The sequence below is a fragment of the Lepus europaeus genome, chromosome 2 (assembly GCF_033115175.1).
Source record: "Lepus europaeus isolate LE1 chromosome 2, mLepTim1.pri, whole genome shotgun sequence".
Classification (NCBI taxonomy): domain Eukaryota; kingdom Metazoa; phylum Chordata; class Mammalia; order Lagomorpha; family Leporidae; genus Lepus; species Lepus europaeus.
In genome coordinates, this window is record NC_084828.1 from 131,588,024 (window position 1) to 131,608,788 (window position 20,765).

The 20,765-nt window shown below is 42.6% G+C and overlaps 1 protein-coding gene across 3 annotated transcripts in view; it reads right to left on the reverse strand.

The window, feature by feature from the left end:
• The window catches only part of RNF13 (ring finger protein 13), a 175,266-nt gene extending 155,904 nt beyond the window's left edge, over positions 1–19,362 (reverse strand). Inside the window, exon 1 of one of the 3 annotated variants that reach the window (XM_062213171.1) lies at positions 18,615–18,760. The gene's annotated coding sequence lies outside the window, so the exon portion shown is untranslated. Of the gene's footprint in view, positions 1–18,614; positions 18,761–19,240 lie in introns of those variants that run through there. The other 2 variants (XM_062213168.1, XM_062213165.1) reach the window with 2 other exon arrangements.
• Positions 19,363–20,765: the final 1,403 nt, after the last annotated feature.

Consider the following 20,765-nt stretch of genomic DNA (forward strand, 5'->3'; position numbering starts at 1 on the left):
AGAAAACTTACCTAATTTGGAGAAAGAAAGGGACAGTCAAGTACAGGAAGCACGCAGAACTCATCATAGACATGACCAGAAAAGATCTTCACCATGAAACTGTAGTCAGACTTTCAATAGTAAAACATAAAAGATTCTAAAATGTGCATGAGAGAAATGCCAGATTATCTTCATAAGCTCTCCAATTAAACTCACAGCTGACTTCTCATCAGAAATGCTATGGGCTAGGAGAGAATGGAGAGACATAGTCCAAGTCTTAGGAGAAAAAAACTGTCAACCCAAAATACTGTACCCTGCAAACTTCTCATTTATGAATGAAGGTGAAATAAAGACCTTCCATAACAAACAGAAGTTTAAAGAATTTCTCACTGCTCGCCTAGCCTTACCAATGCTTCTTAAGGATGTGCTATGCACAGAAGCACAGAAAGATAGTCATCTTTATGAAAGAATGTGAAGGTAGAAATTCTCCCATTAAAGCACAAAGGAAATCCAAAGTAAATAATAGGAATGCTTACAGAAAGATGGCAGAGCCAACTCTCCAATTAAAAGATACAGAGTGGGACTGGCAATGTGGCACAGTAGGTTAATCTTCCACCTGAAGTATCAGCATTCTATATAGGCACTGGTTATATCCCAGCTATTCCTTTTCCAATCCAGCTCTCTTCTATGGCCTGGGAAAGCAATGGAAGATGGTTTAAGAGCTTGGGCCCCTACATCCACGTGGGAGACCCAGAAGAAGGTCCTGGCTCCTGACTCCAAATTGGCTCAGCTACAGCTGTTGCAGCCATTTGGGGAATGAATCAGTGGATGGAAGACCTTTTTCTCTGTCTCCCTCCCACTGTCTGTAACTCTACTTTTCAAATAAGTAAATAATAAAAAAAGATAAAGAATGGATGATTGGATTAAAAAAAAAAAACAAAAGACTCATCTATTGTTCTCTACAAGAAACACACCTCACTAACAAAGATACATGCAGACTGAAAGTGAAAAGATGGAAAAAGATATTTCATCATAACATAAAATGAAACAAGCAGGTGTAGCCATCCTATATTACAAAAAATAGACTTTAACACAAAAAACTGCTAAAAGAGACAAGAAGGGCACTATGCAATGAATAGAGGATCAATTCAACAGAAAGATGTGACTATAATAAACATATCTCACCCAATTACAGGGTGCCTGGCTATTTAAAACAAATGTTAATAGATCTAAAGGGAGACACATGGCCGGCGCCGTGACTCAATAGGCTAATCCTCCACCTGTGGCGCCGGCACCCTGGGTTCTAGTCCCGGTCGGGGTGCCGGATTCTGTCCTGGTTGCTCCTCTTCCAGTCCAGCTCTCTGCTGTGGCACGGGAATGCAGTGGAGGATGGCCCAGGTCCTTGGGCCCTGCACCCGCATGGGAGACCAGGAGAAGCACCTGGCTCCTGCCTTCAGATCAGCGCGGTACGCTGGCTGCAGCGGCCACTGGGGGGTGAACCAACAGAAGACGGAAGACCTTTCTCTCTGTCTCTCTCTCTCACTGTCCACTCTACCTGTCAAAAAAATAAAAAATAAAGGGAGACACAGACTCCAACAAAATAGTGATAGGGGACCTTCAACTGCCCAATATAATCAGTGAACAGATCAACTAGACAGAAAATCAACAAAGAAACAACAAAGTTGATCCACACTATGGACCAAATGCATCTAATGAAATCTACAGAATATTTCATCCCACAGTTGAAGAAAACACATTATTTTCATCAGTGCATGGAACTTTCTCTAGGATAGATCACATGCTAGGCCATAAAGCAAGTCTCGGCAAATTAAAAAAAATCAAAATGATACCATGCATCTTTTCTGACCAAAATGGGATGAAGTTGGAACTTAACAACTCAAGAATCTCAAGAACATATGCAAACACATAGAGACTGAACAACATGCTCCTGAATGAATGGTAGGTAGTAGAAGAAATCAAAACAGAAATCAAACAACTTCTAGAAATGAATGAAGATGACAAAACAACATATAAAAACTTATAGGGTACAGCAAAGCAGTGTTAAGAGGAAAATGTTTAGCAATTGGTGCCAACATCAAGAAATTGGGAAGACAGCAAACAACTGAGTTATCAATGTATCTCAAAGACCTAGAAAAACAACAACAAACTAAATACAAAATTAGTAGGAGGAAACAAATAATTAAAATTAGATTAGAAATAAACAAAGAAGGCGCCGCGACTCAATAGGCTAATCCTCCACCTGCGGCGCCGGCACACCAGGTTCTAGTTCCAGTGGGGACGCCAGATTCTGTCCCGGTTGCTCCTCTTCCAGTCCAGCTCTCTGCTGAATGTGGCTGTTAACTATGCTTTTAAAAAACTGTAAGACTTTAACATTAAAAATATTTTATGTATGCTTTAAACATATAAACAATAGAACAACCAGTTAATCTACATTAGTTTTCTACAAAAAGATTTTTTTCAAAAATGATCCAGTGGGGCTGGCCCTGTGGTGTAGCGAGTAAAGCTGCCGCCTGCAGTGCCAGCATCCCATATCAGTGCTGGTTCAAGTCCCAGCTGCTCCACTTCCAATCTAGCTCTCTGCTATGACCTGGGAAAGTAGTGGAAGATGGCCCAAGTCCTTGGGCGCCTACACCTGCTTGGGAGACCCAGACGAGGCTCCTGGCTCCTGGCTTCGGATCGGTACAGCTCCAGCCGTTGCAACCATCTGGGGAGTGAACCATTGGATGGAAGACCTCTTCCCCCACCAACCCTCTGCCTCTTCTCTCTCTGTGTAACTCTTTCAGGTAAATAAATAAATCTTTAGGGGCCAGCACCAGAAGGAAGCACCCGGCTCCTGGCTTTGGATCGGCGCAGTGCGTGGGCCGTAGCAGCCATTTGGGGGTGAACCAACGAAAGGAAGACTTTTCTCTCTGCCTCTCTCTCACTGTCTAACTCTGCCTGTCAAATAAAAATAAATAAATAAATATTTTTTTAAAAAAATCAAGAAACAAGGCTTTTAGTTCATACATCTACTCAAAACCTGGAAGAAATGAAATTTCTTTTGAAGAAAAATGTGTAAGCAAAAAAAAGAACAAAAAAAGGACAGATCTTGAGCAGAGAATTAACAAATCTGAAAAGTCTTTTCTCTATGTAAGCACTCAATTACATAAAATGATTCTACTCCACATTACAGTACCTATCATCATTGCCACAAAGATCAAATCTAATAGTACCTGGGCTCTGGAGGCAAGTGTATCAGGTTGGCAAAACATCACAATCAACCACAGGTGACTGCTTATCCAACTGTGATGGATTACTAGCATTCCCTTCTCCCTCTGACAAGGAACTCAGCTCTATGCACACACCCTAAGACAAAACTAAACCAATACCAAAATTTCAAATTTTTAGATCTATGTTATGCAGCCACTCCAGGCACCAATTCTCTACCAGTATGGGTTGAATTAGCAGACAAAAACTATATAGTAAATTAAACAGAGGTGTTTAACACAAATCATCATTAAACCGTAACAAGGTAATAAACATAAAGATAAATAGAAGCTGGAGATATAGAGGAGCAAGAGATCACAAAGGGAAATGAAGAAACTTCTGAAGGTGATGGTGCTATGGTATGGATATTAGATTGGAGGCAAAAGTCCCCCAAAGGCCCAGATGTTAAAGGTTTGGTCCCTCAAATTCTTATGTTAATAGCACTAACAGGGCAGAAACAATCCAATGATGGTCTTTAGAGGTGGGCCCTTTGGAAGGTTTTTAGATTGGACTAGTTGTTACGATGGCCCCCATAATTGAATCCTGCTGGCTTACCACATAGACGTGGACATAGTAACATGCACTCCCTCTTGCCACGTGATGATCCGTGGCACTTTAGAATTCTACTAGCAGGAAAGCATTCACCAGATGCTGAACCACTGAGTCCTGCTCAACCTTGGACTGTGAACTTCCAAAACTGTGAGCCAAATTAAACTCTTTTCCTTCATCAGTAGCCTGTGCCAAGCGTTTTCTTGCAATAACAAATGTAGATGGATATGTTCATGAACTTCATTAGTTATGATTTCATGCTTATATAGATATGAATGTCAGCTTACCAAAATATACACTTCAAAAAGTACAGTTTGTTGTATGTCAATTATAAGTTGATGAAGCTATTTTTCATAAGAAAATATTTATGAAACTAAGATTTGAAAGTAAGATGGAGATACACCAAAAAGACAAACTTGGAAAAGTAGTGCTCTCCCTTAAGCTGGAGTTCAGTCCCCATTGGAGTAAGTGCGGTTGTAGCACACTAGGTATCACAGAACTCCACTGGGTTGACCAGATGAAGGCTGATCCAAAACTGCCAGGCAAAAAAGGGAATAATCTCCGTGGTGCAAGCAAGCTGAGGCTGATGGGTAGGTGTGTACAGGATGTCAGGGAACGACTATCCACAAGACCTGAAATATGCAGTATCTACGTCGGGGGAGGGGTGTGCAGGAAAAAATTCCCTGGGGTACAGACAAGCGAAGGCTGGTGGGCAGGCACACAGAGGAGTCCAGGCAGAGTATGCACAAGAGAAGGGTCATGGGTGAGGCTGTGAGATCAGAGGGCCTTTGTATTCATAGCACATGGCTGAGGCAGATCACCACTGGATATCCCCACCCACAGGCACCATACAGCAGGAGCAAGAAAAAGCATAACACAGCTCAAATGAACCAGGAAGGAAAAAACTACCTTCCTCCAGCAAATTCCCTCTCAAGGCCCTTGTCCTCTCCAGCAGCCGATAATGTTTAACCTTGTGTCCTTGTCCTGTCAATTATCATAGAGCAAGTAATAAATGGTGAGTGTGGAGTAGAGGAACAATAAATAATAACTGGCACAACTACTTTCCTGTTCTTAGCAGTATTTATTTCTCTCATTTAGCAGAGAAAAAGACCATGAGCCCACAAAGCCGTTAGTGTGTTATTAAGGGAGCAGAGTTTGAAATAGCAACCACAGTCTCTTGCTAGTATCATTTATTTTCAAAAGTCATACAAATTTCTATTTTAGTCTAGGTTATTATCCATGTATGTTTTAAAATGAAAATGTTTTAAATTATACAACAATTTGATGATTTCGCTTTCAGGTTCTGGAGACTATTCACATTCCTTGGTCTGCAACCCTTCCTCCATCTTCAGATCAATGGCAGATCGATTCCTTCCCACATCACATTACTCCAAACTCCTCTTCTGCCTCCCTCTTCATTTTTAAGAACATTGAACCCAACAGGATAACCTGGGATAATCTTCCCACTTCAATGTTCTTAGCTTAACTGCATCTGCTAAGTTCACTTGGCATCCAAGATAACAATCACAGGTTCTAGGTATTATGACGTGGACATTTAGGGTATCATTATTCTGTCTAATACAGTAATCCCATTTCTCATCCAAATCTCAACTTATTAATTTATTTATGTCACTACAGAATGACATATTACTGTTCAATGTGTTAATTAGTATTGTGATTACCAATTATGCCAAATTTGGCTAGTAGAGGCTCATTCAAGCAGATTTCTGTGTCTTTATAACACATTCACTTCACTCTTGAGCAGCTGTATTCTGGCACAATATCTTCCACTCCTATTTTGAACTTTTCCTACCATAGCTCTGAAATCAGCAGTTTATGTAAGGAAAACATCCCTGTTTGTAGGAACTTTAAAGTAAGTATGGGAGGATTATATAAAGGCACATGAAAAATTTCATAGAAAATGCACATTGTCATCTCATTCTATTTGTTCATGAACTTTTTGAAGTACTCTCCTAGAGTACAACTTACTCTCAAATGACTTTTTAAAAAAGACCTTTGTATAGTTTTTATAGATTTTCTGTTATTATTTCAAAGTTTTAAAAATCATTTTATATAATATCTTCCAAAGTTCAAAATAAATTATTGGAGCCGGCGCCACGGCTCACTAGGCTAATCATCCGCCTTGTGGCGCCGGCACACCGGGTTCTAGTCCCGGTCGGGGCGCCGATCCTGTCCCGGTTGCCCCTCTTCCAGGCCAGCTCTCTGCTGTGGCCAGGGAGTGCAGTAGAGGATGGATGGCTCAAGTCCTTGGGCCCTGCACCCCATGGGAGACCAGGATAGGCACCTGGCTCCTGCCATTGGATCAGCGCGGTGCGCCGGCCGCAGCGTGCCAACCGCAGCGGCCACTGGAGGGTGAACCAACGGCAAAGGAAGACCTTTCTCTCTGTCTCTCTCTCACTGTCCACTCTGTCAAAATAAATAAATAAATAAATTATTGGGATGCTTTCTAAATATCAGTGTTACAGGGGTGGATGTTTGGCCTTGCGGTAAAGATGCCAGTTTGGGGGACCAGTGTTGTGGCTTAGTGAGTAAAGCTAAAGCCTGCAATGCCTGCATCTCATATGGGTATCAGTTTGTCTCCTGGCTGCTGCACTTCTTTTTTTTTTTTTTTTTTTTTAAGATTTTATTTATTTGAGAGGTAGAGCTACAGACAGAGAGAGGGAGAGATAGAGAGAGGTCTTCCAGGGCCAGCACTGTGGCACAGCAGGTTAACACCCTGGCCTGAAGTGCCGGCATCCCATATGGGCGCTGGTTCTAGTTCCAGCTGCTCCACTTCTGATCCAGCTCTCTGCTATGGCCTGGGAAAGCAGTAGAAGATGGCCCAACTCCTTGGGCCCCTGCACCCATGTGGGAGACCAGAAGAATCTCCTGGCTCCTGGCTTTAGATCAGCGCAGCTCCAGCCATTGCAGCCAGTTGGGGAGTGAACCATCGGATGGAAGACCTTTCTCTCTCTCTCTGCCTCTCCTCTCTCTGTGTAACTTTGACTTTCAAATAAAAATAAATCAATCTTTAAAAAAAGAGAGAGAGAGAGAGGTCTTCCATCTGCTGGTTGGCTCCCCAAATGGCTGCTACGGCCAGGCTGGGCTGATCTGAAACAAGGGGCCAAGAGCTTCTTCTGGGACTCCTACACAAATGCAGGGGCCCAAACACTTGGGCCATCTCCTACTGCTTTCCCAAGACATAAGTGGAGAGCTGGATTTGAAGAGGAGCAGCCGGGACATGAACCAGTGTCCATATGGGATGCTGGCATCTCAGGCTGAGGCCTAGTCTACTAGGTCACAGCATCGGCCCCTGCTCTAGTTCTGATTCAGCTCCTTGCTGATGGCCTAGGAAAATCAATGAGATGTGACCCAAGTGCTTGGGCCCCTGCCACCCATATGGGAGACCCCAAAGAAGCCTGGCTTCAGCCTGGCCCAACCCTGACTGTTGCAGCCACTTGAGGAGTGAACCAGAGAATAGAAGATCTCATTCTCACATTCTCTCTCTCTTTCTTGCTGTCTTTCAAAAAAGTTAAATTAAAAATTAAAAAAAAAAAAAAAAAAGATGCCAGCTAGAACATCTGCATCACATATATGAATACCTGGGTTTCAGTCCCAGTTCCACTCCCCATTCCAGCTTCTAGCTAATGTGCACATTGGGAAACAATAGGTGATGGCTCATACAATTGAGTCCTACCACCCAAATGGGAGAATCAGATTGAGTTCCTGGCTCCTGGCTTCAATGTGGCCCAAGCCCAGCTGTTGTGGATATTTGAGATGTGAACCAGTAGATAGGAGCTCTTTCTTTTTCTTTCTTTCTCTCTCTCTCTCTGTGAACCTGTGAACCAGTATATGGGAGCTGTTTCTTTCTCTCTCTCCTCTCTCTCTCTCTATCTCTCTCTCTCTCTCATTATTCCATATCACCCATACCTCCTATAATGGTTCTACTTCTGGGATCCAACTATGATTGACAGACTTTTTCCTGTGCACATTTCACATCCTTTGTATCATACTGCAATAGTACAAGTATAGTAAGGAATCAAACAGCACTACACTGAAAGTAGACCTTATAATCTTCATATTCAGGATAATCATGTGATACACTAAAATTCTTTAGTCATTTTTTCATTTATCTATATGATCCAACTTAAAAGAAAATAAAATACTGTTAAAAGCTATAAACATTATATACAGAAATCTATTGTGTTTTCATATATCAGGAAAGAAAATATCCAAAAATTAAGAAAAGATTTCATTTATAATAGTATCTCAAAAGAATAGAATATCTAGGAATAAATTTAACAGAGGAGATAAAAAACTTATACATAGAAGATTATAAAACAGAAAATCATTGATGAAACAAAAACATATCATGTATCAGAAAACTTAATATTAACTTGGCAGTAATAACCATAGCAATCTACAGATCCAATATATTATCTATGAAATTCCAATGGACTTTGTGCACAAATGGAAAACTCAATCCTCAAATTCATAGGGGCCTCAAATGGGTAAAATTTTGAAAAACAAAATTGGAAGGCTCATATGTCTAGATTTCAAAACCTCACTATAAAACCACAATAATCTAAACAGTGTGGTACTACCACAAGGGTAGATATATAGACCAAAAGAGTAGAATTGAGAATCTAGTAATATATCTATACTTCTATGGCCAACTGATTTTTAACAAAGGTGCCAAGACAATTCAATGGTGGCAGGGGTGAGGGGTGAGAATAGTCTCTTCAATAAGTGGTAATTGGACAACTGAATATTCACTTGCAAATCAATGAAACTGCAACACTAACTCAAACTACAATGAAATATTAACACAGAGTGGATGAGTGACCTAAATATAAGAGCTAAAATTATAAACTCTTGGAAGAAAACACAGGAATAAGTCTTCATGACCTTGGAGTTGGCAATAGATTCTTAGCTATGACACCAAAAGCAGGAGCATCAAAAAATAAACAAACAGGCCGGTGCCGCGGCTCAATAGGCTAATCCTCCTCCGCCTTGCGGCGCCAGCACACTGGGTTCTAGACCCAGTCGGGGCTCCGGATTCTGTCCTGGTTGCCCCTCTTCCAGGCCAGCGCTCTGCTGTGGCCCAGGAGTACAGTGGAGGATGGCCCAAGTGCTTGGGCCCTGCACCCGCATGGGAGACCAGGGGAAGCACCTGCACACCGGCCGCAGCGGCCATTGGAGGGTGAACCAACGGTAAAGGAAGACCTTTCTCCCTGTCTTTCTCTCTCTCACTGTCTAACTCTGCCTGTCAAAAATAAATAAATAAACTAGACTTCAACAAAATTTTAGAAAATTATGCATCAAAGGACACTGTCACAAAAGTAAAGAACAGAAGAAAACATTTGCTCATCATATATCTGGTAAGGGTGGAGTATCCAGAATATATAAAAACACAACTCAGTAATAGACAAACAACCCAATTTTAAAAAGATACAAAGAATTTGAATATATTTCACCAAAGAAGTTATACAAATGGCCAAAAAAATTAAAAGATGCTTACCATCTTCAATCATCAGGGAAATGCAAAATAAAGCAACTTCATATCCACAAAGATGGCAATAATAATTTTTAAAAAAACAAATACTGACAAAAAGGAACTGTAACCCTCATATATTGCCAGTTGGAATGTAAAGTGGCTTAGCCACTATGGAAAGCAATTTGACAGATTCTCAAAAAGCTAAAGACAGGATTACTCTAAGACCCAGTAATTCCACTCTTAGCATATACTCAAAAGAAATGAAAGCAAGTATTCAAATTCTTGTACATGAATGTTCACAGCAACACTATTTCACAGCAGCTGAAAGATAGAAACAATCCAAATTTCCATCAATGGATGAATGGATAACCAGAATGATAGATACACACACGGAATATTATTCAGTTGTAAAAGGGAAAGAAGCACTGACATATGCCATAAACTGGATAAACCTTGAAAACATTCACAAAGGGAATGAAGCTAGGCATTGGGGCCAGTGCTGTGGCACAGTGGGTTGGTTAAAGCCCTGGCCTAAAGCACTGGCATCCATATGGGCACCCGTTCGTATCCCAGCTGCTCCTCTTCCGATCCAGCTCTCTGCTATGGCCTGGGAAAGCAGCAGAAGATGGCCTAAGTCCTTGGGCCCCTGCTCCCACGTGGGAGACCCGGGAAAAGCTCCTGGCACCTGGCTTTGGATTGGCACAGCTCCGGCCATTGCAGCCATCTGGGGAGTGAACCAGCGGATAGAAGACCTCTCTCTCTCTCTCTCTACCTCTCTGTTAACTCTTTCAAATAAATAAAATAAATCTTAAAAAAAAAAAAAGAGCTAGGCATCAAAAGCCACATATTACATGATTTCTTTTACAAGAAATATCCAGAATAATTATTGCCATAGAAACAGAAGCAAATCTGTGGTTGCCATAGGCCAGAGACAAAGGAAGAAGTAACAGACTTAATGAGTATGGAGTTTTATTCTGGAGTAATAAAAATGCTTTGAAATTAGACAGAGATGTGGTTGTGCAACACTGAGAATGAACTAAATGCCACTACACTGTTTGCTTTAAATGGTTAATTTTATGTTAAGTGAAGTTCAACTCGAAGATTTTTTTTCCAAAAAATGCAAATTAATGCTTATAATTCTTGTTGAACAAATGTGTCAGTTATAAATACATATTGATGATCAAACATAAATTACAAGCACAGTAATTACACAGTATTCTTCGACATTTAATGAGGTGTTTTTATATCTAAGAAAGTAGACGTTCAATTCCTACACTCTCGCGACTTCAGAAATATTCATCAATCAACAGTTCATCAGTAGGATCATGTCAGACTGGAAATGTTTTCCCTCTATAAAGTTTAAGTAGATATCCTAATCATTAGAAACTGGGCCTGAACTACAATCACATTCAACCAATTAAACTTCAACAAATTTCTAACTCCTTAGCAATGATTCTAAGTCAAATCTTATAGTCAGGGGACAGCACCGTGGCTCACTTGGTTAATCCTCCGCCTGAGGTGCCAGCATCCCATATGAGTGACAGGTTCTAGTCCCAGTTGCTCCTCTTCCAGTCCAGCTCTCTGCTGTGGCCTGGGAAAGCAGTGGAGGATGGCCCAAGTGTTTGGGCCCCTGCACCCGCATGGGAGACCAGGAAGAAGCACCTGGCTCCTGGCTTCATATCGACCAGCACCGGCCGTGGTGGCCATTTGGGGAGTGAACCAATGGAAGAAAGACCTTTCTCTCTCTCTCACTGTCTATAACTCTATCTTGGGGCCGGCGCTGTGGCGCAGTGGGTTAATGCCCTGGCCTGAAGCGCCAGTATCCCATATGGGTGCCAGTTCTAGTCCCAGCTGCTCCACTTCCGATCAAGCTCTCTGCTATGGCCTGGGAGAGTAGTAGAGGATGGCCCAAGTCCTTGGGCCCCTGCACCCATTTGGGAGACCTGGAGGAAGTTCCTAGCTCCTGGCTTCAGATCGGCACAGCTCCGGCTGTTGTGGCCAATTGGGGAGTGAACCATCAGATGGAGGACTTCTCTCTGCCTCTCCTCTCTCTGTGTAACTCTGACTTTCAAATAGATAAATAAATCTTAAAAAAAAGTCAACCAAAAATTCCCTTACATCAACAAATAAAATATGCCAATGTTTTAGTTGTCTTTTCAATGTATATTAATGTGGTAATGAACTTCTAAATGCTTTAATGTCTCAATATTTAATGGTAATAAATACCCTAAAACCACAAAATCAATAAAGTTTCTCAGACTTTATTGAGTTAAAACACTAATTTCTTCAAGAAGGTCTATACCATTAAAATAACTAGGAATAGCATAAATATCTTCTGACATGGATCAGCTTCTCTTAAGTATGTAAAGATATAGATATTAAAATACCTCATTGGTGTGGGCATTTGACAGAGAAGTTAAGACACTACTTGAAATGCCTGCATATAGGACTGCCCTATGTTCAAGTCCCAGTTCTGGCTTCTGATTCCAGCTTTCTGTCATTCTACAGACTGGGAATCAGAAGATGATGGTTTTAGTACTTGGTTCCTTGCATCCACTTGGGAGAGCCAAATGGAATTCCCAGTTCCTCTCTTCACCTGACCTGGCCCTAGCTGTTGAGGACTTTGGGGAGTGTACCAGGGAATGGCAGAACATATACTCTCACTCTCTGCCTTTCAAATAAATAATAATAAATAAATAATTTTCTAAAAATACCCCCATCACATTAGCCCCTATGAAAGTACTTACAGAGCATGGTTCAAATCTGAACTGTCTCTTAGCACAGACATTCTTCATAAAGTGGCTCCTGTCTCCAGCTTTGTCCCCTGACACTCCTTCAGTCTCTTTTTTCTGCAGTCACATAAATCACATAAATTTTCTCCTCTCCTAGCCTCTCATTATGTGCCTTTTATGTACTGCCACAATGTAATAAGTTAATACAAATTGTTCACCACTGTCTTTATCCTCAAAACTTCTTGAAGTCAGAGACTAAACGTTTTCTGATTCTGTATATCGAGTGCCTGGCACAACAATCAGCAGCAAGTAACTGTTGTCTAAATTAAAATAAGTAACTATTGTGATCCATTTTTTTAAGAATTTTTTTAAGATTTATTTATTTATTTGCAAGGCAGAGTTACACAGGGAGAGAAGGAGAGAAAGAGGCAGAGAGAGAGAGAGAGAGGTCTTCCATCCGCTGGTTCACTCCCCAGTTGGCCTCAATGGCTGGAGCTGCACTGATCTGAAGCCAGGAGCCAGGAGCTTCTTCTATGTCTCCCATGCGGATGTAGGGGCGCAAGGACTTGGGCCATTTTCTATTGCTTTCCAGGCCATAGCAGAGAGCTGGTGATCCATTATTAAGGTCTAAAATACCATGGCTTATTTTTTATTCACACAACAACAAAGGGGAAAAGTATAGTATCTTAGACCATATTTTGTTCTATTTTTAAAAACAGTAAATAGCATCAAGCATAACATTAATTTTGTATACATCTCTTTTTACATGTCTGGTTTGTTAACTGAGAGTATACAATTTAACTTGATGCTTCAATGGAAGTTTATGATCAGCTCCATTTTCTCTACATTAGTAAAGTGAGGCTGTACAATAGACATTTGGTAAGAAGTCTTAAAAGCAGATGTTTCAAACTGGAAAATTCCAACTACCTCATTTACAGATGAGGAAATGAACTGAGAGGTGAGGTTATTTATGCAGCGTCACCCAGCCAATTCTTGGGCAAGTTGGGTAACACCCAGATTCCCTTACTGTTGGTGCTTTCAGCTATGATATAATCTATTCCCATTCCAACCTCAGTGCCAAGCCAGACAATGCAATTCAGAGCATGCTTCTCTTTTCCTCCACCCTCTGGCAGTGCATGGGTCCTTAATACTTGCTATATTTAAGTGATTACTTTATCTTTAAATTTAGCCCCTGCCTTAACACAATCTCTTTTTCTTTGTCATAAACATTTAATGAGTACCTACATTTCCTAAACTTTAAAGATTTTGTTACTAATCAACTCAGGTTAACAAAGATGAGATGACAAAAATAACAAATATGGAGGCATTACAGCAATTCAACTTTCAATATGTATTTACAAATGCCTGATACTTTATAAAAATAAATTTTCCATTGGCAAAAAGAGGTAAAAGGGGAGAGACAACACAAGTAAAAAAGCATGATCTCTTCTTTCAAAATATTCTACAAAATTGTTCACAATCTGGGATAGTCGGTCTCATCATGTGCTAAAATACTGTGACCTTATAAGTACACAGTACAAGAAAAATCTAATTACTTAAAGTTATTAAAAATGTGCCTTATTTCTCCCACTAGAAGATAAGCTCCATGAGAGTAAGGATTTTTGTCTCTCCAGTTCACGGATCCAGACACTCTGAACACCTAGAACAGTGTCTACTCTTATGGTACTGAATAAATATTTACTGAGTGAAGGAAAACTACAGACAGAGCCCTAAGTAGGAGGATCCATGTAATGTTTTCAACAATGGTGTGACAGAAAATAAAACCTTCCCTTGTCCTCTGCTTGCTCAACAACACAATTTTTTGTTTCATTGGTCAGTTGCTCAGGCCTATCATGAAAGGGAGCTAAAAATAGTTCAGAGATAGATTTTACTGTTTAATCTAACATCATGTCCTAACCAACTGCACCAAACCTTAAAAAATCTGCCAAGAAAGGAAGCCTAGCAGCCCTTCTACTACTTTGTCCTGCTCTCTATTATAAAGTATAAATGGTTTCCAGATGCTTTTCTTCTCTTCTTACAATAGATTGTAGGATTCTGTGTTTGTTCCCATTTGTGAAGGTAATGATGATAATAAAACACCTCAATTATATCTGCCGTGTACCAGGCACTTCCACATATTCACTCTAATTTTCAAAGCAGCTTTCAGAATTGGTATCATCATCGTTATCTTTTTACAGACTGGGAGAGCAGAAGCCAGAGAATGAGTGGAACCGGGATTTAGTCCCAAAAGCTCTTCCTCCCATCACACCTTGCAGTCTTTTCCTCTTAATTCTTTGAGGTTCTTCTCCCACAGTCTTGACTATAAATAGAATCAAATCTCCCCAGCAGGGTCCCCTTCCCCTTCACTGCTTTCCCCTAACAAGCACCCCAGCTCCCTGTTTTAAAGGTTGTTCTATTCATCAATACAGGTTAACAAACAGGAGATAACAAAAATAACAGATCTGTAGACATTACAACAATACAACATTCCATATATGTTTATAAATGCCTGGCACTATACAAAAGCCACAGCATCTTTCAAAGCCCTTTGTGTACAAATGCCTAGCCTCCAATTTACAATCTTGATTCTCTTTTGAATTAATAAATGGAGCCCTGTTAGGTTTTTTAAAAAAGTTTCCTTCCCCATCAACCTTCCGTCTTGTTCTCCCAGGACACAAATCAAAATATGCTACAGGGAAAGATAACAAGCACACCATTATTAAGCAAGAAATTGCATTTCTGAGAAATTTAAGGGCCACATCTCTCTCATGATCCACAGAGGCATGACTGCTCTAGGCCATTTCCCCACAATGTTAGCATCTGATCTCTGTACAAAGAGCTTCCCATTTTCATTTCACCTTTACAAATGCACAACTCCTCTGCTCCATAACTAAACTCCCTAACATTCTCTCTCTTCCTAAATCCCCTTCCACCAAAACCTGCTCTTCTCCATATTGTTATTTAGGTTCATAGAATTACTATCTCCAGGGGCCAGCACTGTGGCATAGTAGGCTAAGCCTCGTCATGTAGTACCTGCATCCCATATGGGTCCCGGTTCGAGTCCCGGTTGCTGCTCTTCTGATCCAGCTCCCTGCAAATGCACCTGAGAAAGCAGCAGAAGATAGCCCAAGTGCTTGAACCCCTGCACCCAGGTGGCAGAACAGAAGCTCCTAGCTCCTGGTTGCAGATCAGCCCAGCTCCCAGCCCAGCTCCTTCAACATATTCTTGCAACCTTGCTTTTCCTACCTCTGTGCCTTTGCTTGGTCAGTATTCCTAGGCGCAACTATTTTTCTTTGCTCCTCCCACTCTTCCAAATGCTAAAAACATTTCAAATGGCCACATTCTTGATGAAAAGAAAAAGGCTGAGGCATATTATGTACTGAACTCACACTCTGTCTAGTGCTTTACAAAGAATCCTAATCCCCTTAGGGCTGGCACTGTGGTGCAGCAGGTTAACACCCTGGCCTGAAGCATTGGCATCCCATGTGGGTGCCAGTTCAAGTCCCGGCTGCTCTTCTTCCAACCCAGCTCTCTGCAATGGCCTGGGATAGCAGTGGAAGATGGCCCAAGTCCTTGGGCACCCACGTGGAGGACTCGGTAGAAGCTCCTGGCTCCTGGCTTCGGATCGGGGCAGCTCCGGTCATTACGGCCATCTAGAGAGTGAAACAGCGAATGGAAGACATCTCTCTCTCTGTCTACCTCTCTGTGTAACTCTTTCAAGTAAATAAAAATAAATCTTAAAAAAAAAAAAGTATCCTAATCCCCAGAAACAGTATGAGAAAGTAGTTAAGGAAACAGAGGAGGAGTTTTCCCAAGGTCACCAACAAGAAAGAATCCAGATAGCCCCTCTAGTACTCCATATTCAGGCTTTATATAGTCAAGATACCTAGATTCAAACTCCTGTTACTACACCTGCGTGAACTCAGCAGGTTATGTATCAATGATGACTGAGTTTCTCCATCTATACAAAGGAGGCAATTGTACTACCTACCACATTGATGACTGTGAGGATTGTGTGAGATGATGAGAATGCTTAGAACTATATCTGGCCCATGGTAAGGAATCAATATTAACTGCTATTACTGCTCTTTGTTGTTTACATGCTATGATCATAAACTTTGATAATATCAATTGTATTATATATTCACAGTTTCCAAATCAATTTTACAATGTAAAGGCTTAATACTATATTTTATACATGCTTAATAAATATATGTAGAAGACATGAATTTTTAAACAATGTTCCACCATGTTTTCTTTAAAGGAATTCACTTGTATACTAATTCTGTTTCCTCTTTTGAGAAAATCAACAAAGCTTAGCAACCTTCTTCTCCTTTTCATGTCATATCAGACTACCATATGCAATGCCACAGAGTAGTTACATGTCAAATGGAACAAAACACTATTTTGATTCAAATTCATTCTGCCTTCTGCTAAACATTATTAATTCCCAGATTTTAAAAGTCCTGAACCATACTTTTTATTTTATTTTATTTATTTATTTTGCATTATTTGGGTGTTTATTTCAATAAGCTTACAAAACAAAGACATATGTGAGTTCAAGAAACTTAAAATTATAATTAAAATCCTTTAAATAAACACACACACACACACACAACCAGAAGCAGCAGCAGCACATACTTTTTATTTTAAAGTCAACCATTTTTAAGTAGCAACCATATGAAGTAAACATACCATATTTGACCAAGTGAAATCATTTCATATATCTTAAGGGCAAGAACTATAAAACATCAGATGTATTGCTATCCAACTTAACTCAAAGCCAGATCCTACCAACAGATCCCTAATCCTACCTTCACTTTGCTAAAAATTAGGGCCTGAAAAACCTGTGATAAATCTATGTTATCCTGGGATGCAAAAATACTCGAGAACCAAATGTTAGCAACAACTTAGATCCCTCCAAAATGTTTGGAAGAAACGTGCTTTAAACAAGGGTGGATGAGCACTACTACCCCAACCCTTCAATATTAAACCTCTCCAAACCAAGACTTCGTTCACATGATTTTCATTACACTTGGAGACCAAGATATCAAGTTGGCTGAATTCAACGAAGGCAGAGGTTAAAAAAAAAAAAGTTAACAAAACAGTTGTCATTCCTTACAGAAAGAAATTAACTGTGCTTCTATCCAGCTGTTTCAAAAACAAATAAGCAAAAAAACCTTTGAGGCTTAACCATGTAACAAACATGTTTTATTTCATTTAATTCTCACAGCAACTCTTTCCTTATTTATGGATAACGTCACAGAACTTTTAAGTAGCAGGAGCTGAATTCCAATCAGCTTCCCAAATGTGGGCTTCAACAGTATTTTGAAACACTTGTGTCGGTCATAATCCACAACAACACACTTTACATCTTCCTCGACACACACACATTAAGAAAAAAGAAAGACAGAAACACAAACTACAAGAACTACTTGGTCTTACTCCACATAATGTCCTCGGATATTCTTTCTTCCTTTCTCTTCTTTTAATGCTCACATCAAGCCACTAAATTGATTCCAAAATCCATTAACGAATCCCTCTGGGCCCTGCACTACAGCATAGCGCTGCACTTCTTATCTCCTGTTTAAAGCGGTTTTTAACTCCTACCACAGGCCAGAGTTTTGTTACTTTGAAATGGAGTTAATCCCACGGATCCATTAAAAACTGCCCTTAAATAGACTGGACCCTTGAAGCCGTTCCCTGGGTCTTGATCTGTTTCTCTACTGGAACTCTTCCGAGGCACACCCACCTTACTTATTTAGATTGTATCAAAACTGCAGATGTTCTCCCTGGACACTGTCTTAATTTCCACTGTTCCTGCCGCATCGGTGACCAATAGGAAGGGCCGGGCAGGTTTAGGACAACAACGTGAGCAGCTGCCCACGGTGCTGAAACGGATCACAAAGGCTCCTTTTGGAAATTTACTATTTCCAGATTAGGACAAAGCAAAGGAGTTTACCCGACGCGCAGCGCAGTGGCGGCCACCGAAGCTGCGTGAGTGGCTCTGGGATGCTCCGGCTGGGCCTCGGGTCGGCCCTCTGCCTCTCTGGGACAGAGTTCTTTCATTAGAGCGCGTCAGCTCAGTGAGCGAGCTGGCACAGCCGCTGGCTTCCAGAGGGCAGGGACTGCGACCAGGCCCCGGCAGTCACGTCCCAGCCTGCAATCTGAGCCCCCGGGCACAGAAAACGGGGTCCGCGGGAGACGGCAAGCAAGCGGCGGCCCTCCTTTTCTCCCCGAAGACATAAACAAGCCCCGCAACTCAAGCGATTTCGCCCGAGGACTCTGCGGCAAGAGCTTGACCCAGAGAAGCCTTCCGGAAGGGAAGGTGAGGAGCAAAACGGATCACCCAACAACTTCGGGCAAAAATTCGCGGGGTGGGAGTGCAGCGGAGACTCGGTCCTTCGAGGGCTGAGCTTTTAAAATTTCCTTTTCAAAAAAAAAAAAAATTCCCCCGCGGCCAGGTCGGGAGGAGCTGCGGGGCCGACCCAGCTCTGGGGGCAGAGAGGAGAGAGGGGGTGTGTTCTCCCGGCCAGGCCCGCGGCGGAGCGCCGCCGCCCCTGCCGCCGCGGAGCCGGACAGGCTCTTACCTGGAAGCCCGGCCCCCGGAACACTGCCAGGCTCGCCCGCCGCGTCGCTCCGGGAGATGTCCCTACCCCGACTTCATGACTGAACATCCGCGCCGACCCTCACCGCCCGGAGTCGGAGTGGGGACGACAACACCGAGGCGAGGCGGAAGTCCCGCCCCACGCGCCTCACTGGCCCGCACCCGGACACCGAAACGAGCCATTGGGCCACGGGGTTGCCTGTTAAGGCTCCTTCCCACTCTCACGCTGGGTCTCGGCGCTCGCTCCTGCCCAGCTCGGAGAAATGCCCAGTGCGCTAGTCTCGTTCTTGGCCGCGTGATCGGTCTTCCCTGGAAGGGAAGAGCAGGGTGGGGCGGGCTTCTAGGGGGGTTAGACCGCGGTTGAAGAAACTGCTCTGGACAGGGGAGGGAACTTGCTGGCAGAGAGGATTGACTCGGGGCGCCTGCCCCACCCCGGCCATTTGCCCCCACCTCCACCCCGCAGCCGCGGCCCGGAGGTCCGCAGAGCGCTGGACCCAGCGTCCGGGGCCGGGTGGCTGGATCGGCTCCAGCTATTGGGCCAAAGTACCCCGAGCCTCTGGGCGGGCCTGGCTGGAGCGCAGACGCGTCTCCTCCCTGCCCCGCACTCACCCGGCTGGCTCAGGGGGCGAGAGCGAGGCCTCCTCCCCTCCACACCAGTTCGCGGCAGAGATCGGGGTGGGTGGGACCGGGACCAGGTCCCGGTGTGAGAGGTGCGAGCTGCCGGAGCTCTGAGCGCGAGTCCCCCGAGTTCTGGCCCGGAGCCGCGCTGACATCAACACTGTGGGCCTGACACGTGCCATCCCCGGGGCTCAGCAAAAGCCAGACCGTGTGATTCATTCCCTGGGTCAGCCTTTTTTAAACCCTGCCTCCTTTTCACGAACCCCAAACCTCGTCCCCTACTGCCCTTCCGATAAGCACCTCCCCCCCTTCCCGACTGTCCCAATCTTAAACCTCAGAATTTCAGTTAGCGGTGGGCTGTCCGCACTGATGAAGCGGTGCCCCAGACCCAGCACTTTAAAAAGGCCGTGTGGCTTAGCTCAAAGGCTGCGGAGTCCTGAACTGGAATGTCAGGAGACAGATTCAGGTCCTACATCTGCTTCGAAGTAATAAGGCGCCCTTTTAAAAACAGGCCTTCACAGACTTCACTTCCTTCAACATCTTTTAAAAGGCAAGAGTCTTAAGGATACCATTGCAAGTAACTTGTAATTTTGCTCCCAGAGTATTGAGTAGCTGGGACACAGGAATGAGAGAAAAACTCCCTACCGTGTATTTTTTTGTGCCTTTTAAATTTTGGACCTATTCAAAATTTAAATATCATACAAGAAATGTCAAGATCAAATTTTAAAAATAAAGGCCACCAAAGATACTTTTATCTTCTATGCATCCTGTGACTATATCTTCTATAAAGTTTTCATTGGTCATGAAGACATTCAATACTTATAACACATAATCCTGCCTTTAAGAAAGTCCTAAGTAAAAATCAGGATTGGGAATATTACTATAAAAGCTACTGTGATTAGATTAAACATATTTACAATGGCTCTACAAACTTTTTTTTAAAAAAAACTTTACTTAGGTATTATTTGAAAGGCAGAGCTACAGAGAGGCAGAGGGAGAGGGAGAGGTCTTCCCTCCACTGCTTCACTCCCCAATGGCCACAAGGGGCGGAGCTGGGAAGATCAGAAGCCAGGAACCAGAAGCTTCTTCCAGGTCTACCACTCTGGTGCAGGGCCCAAGGACTTGGGCCATCTTCCACTGCTTTCCCAGGCCACAGCAGAGGGCTGGATCGGAAGTGGAGCAGCGGGCTCCACTTCCTGGGAATGCAGGATGCCAGTGAGGCAAATGGCGGCTTCATCAGCTATGCCACAGCGCTGGCCCCTCTTTAAGTACTTTGTCATTAAATTATCTGAAATTGGTTCTATATTAATTGAGAGATTTCTTGCATGGCATAGAAAAGTACTAAAATATACAAGTTATAGACAAAGAAACATAGAAGAGTTTTATTAATTCCTTAAATAAAGGTCCTTTCAGTACAAACATTTTACTTCTAGCTTTACTCTGCTCTTCAGATCATAATAAATATAGTCCTCTCAATTATGAACAAGATAACTGTGTGGTTTGTGGAACATTCAGG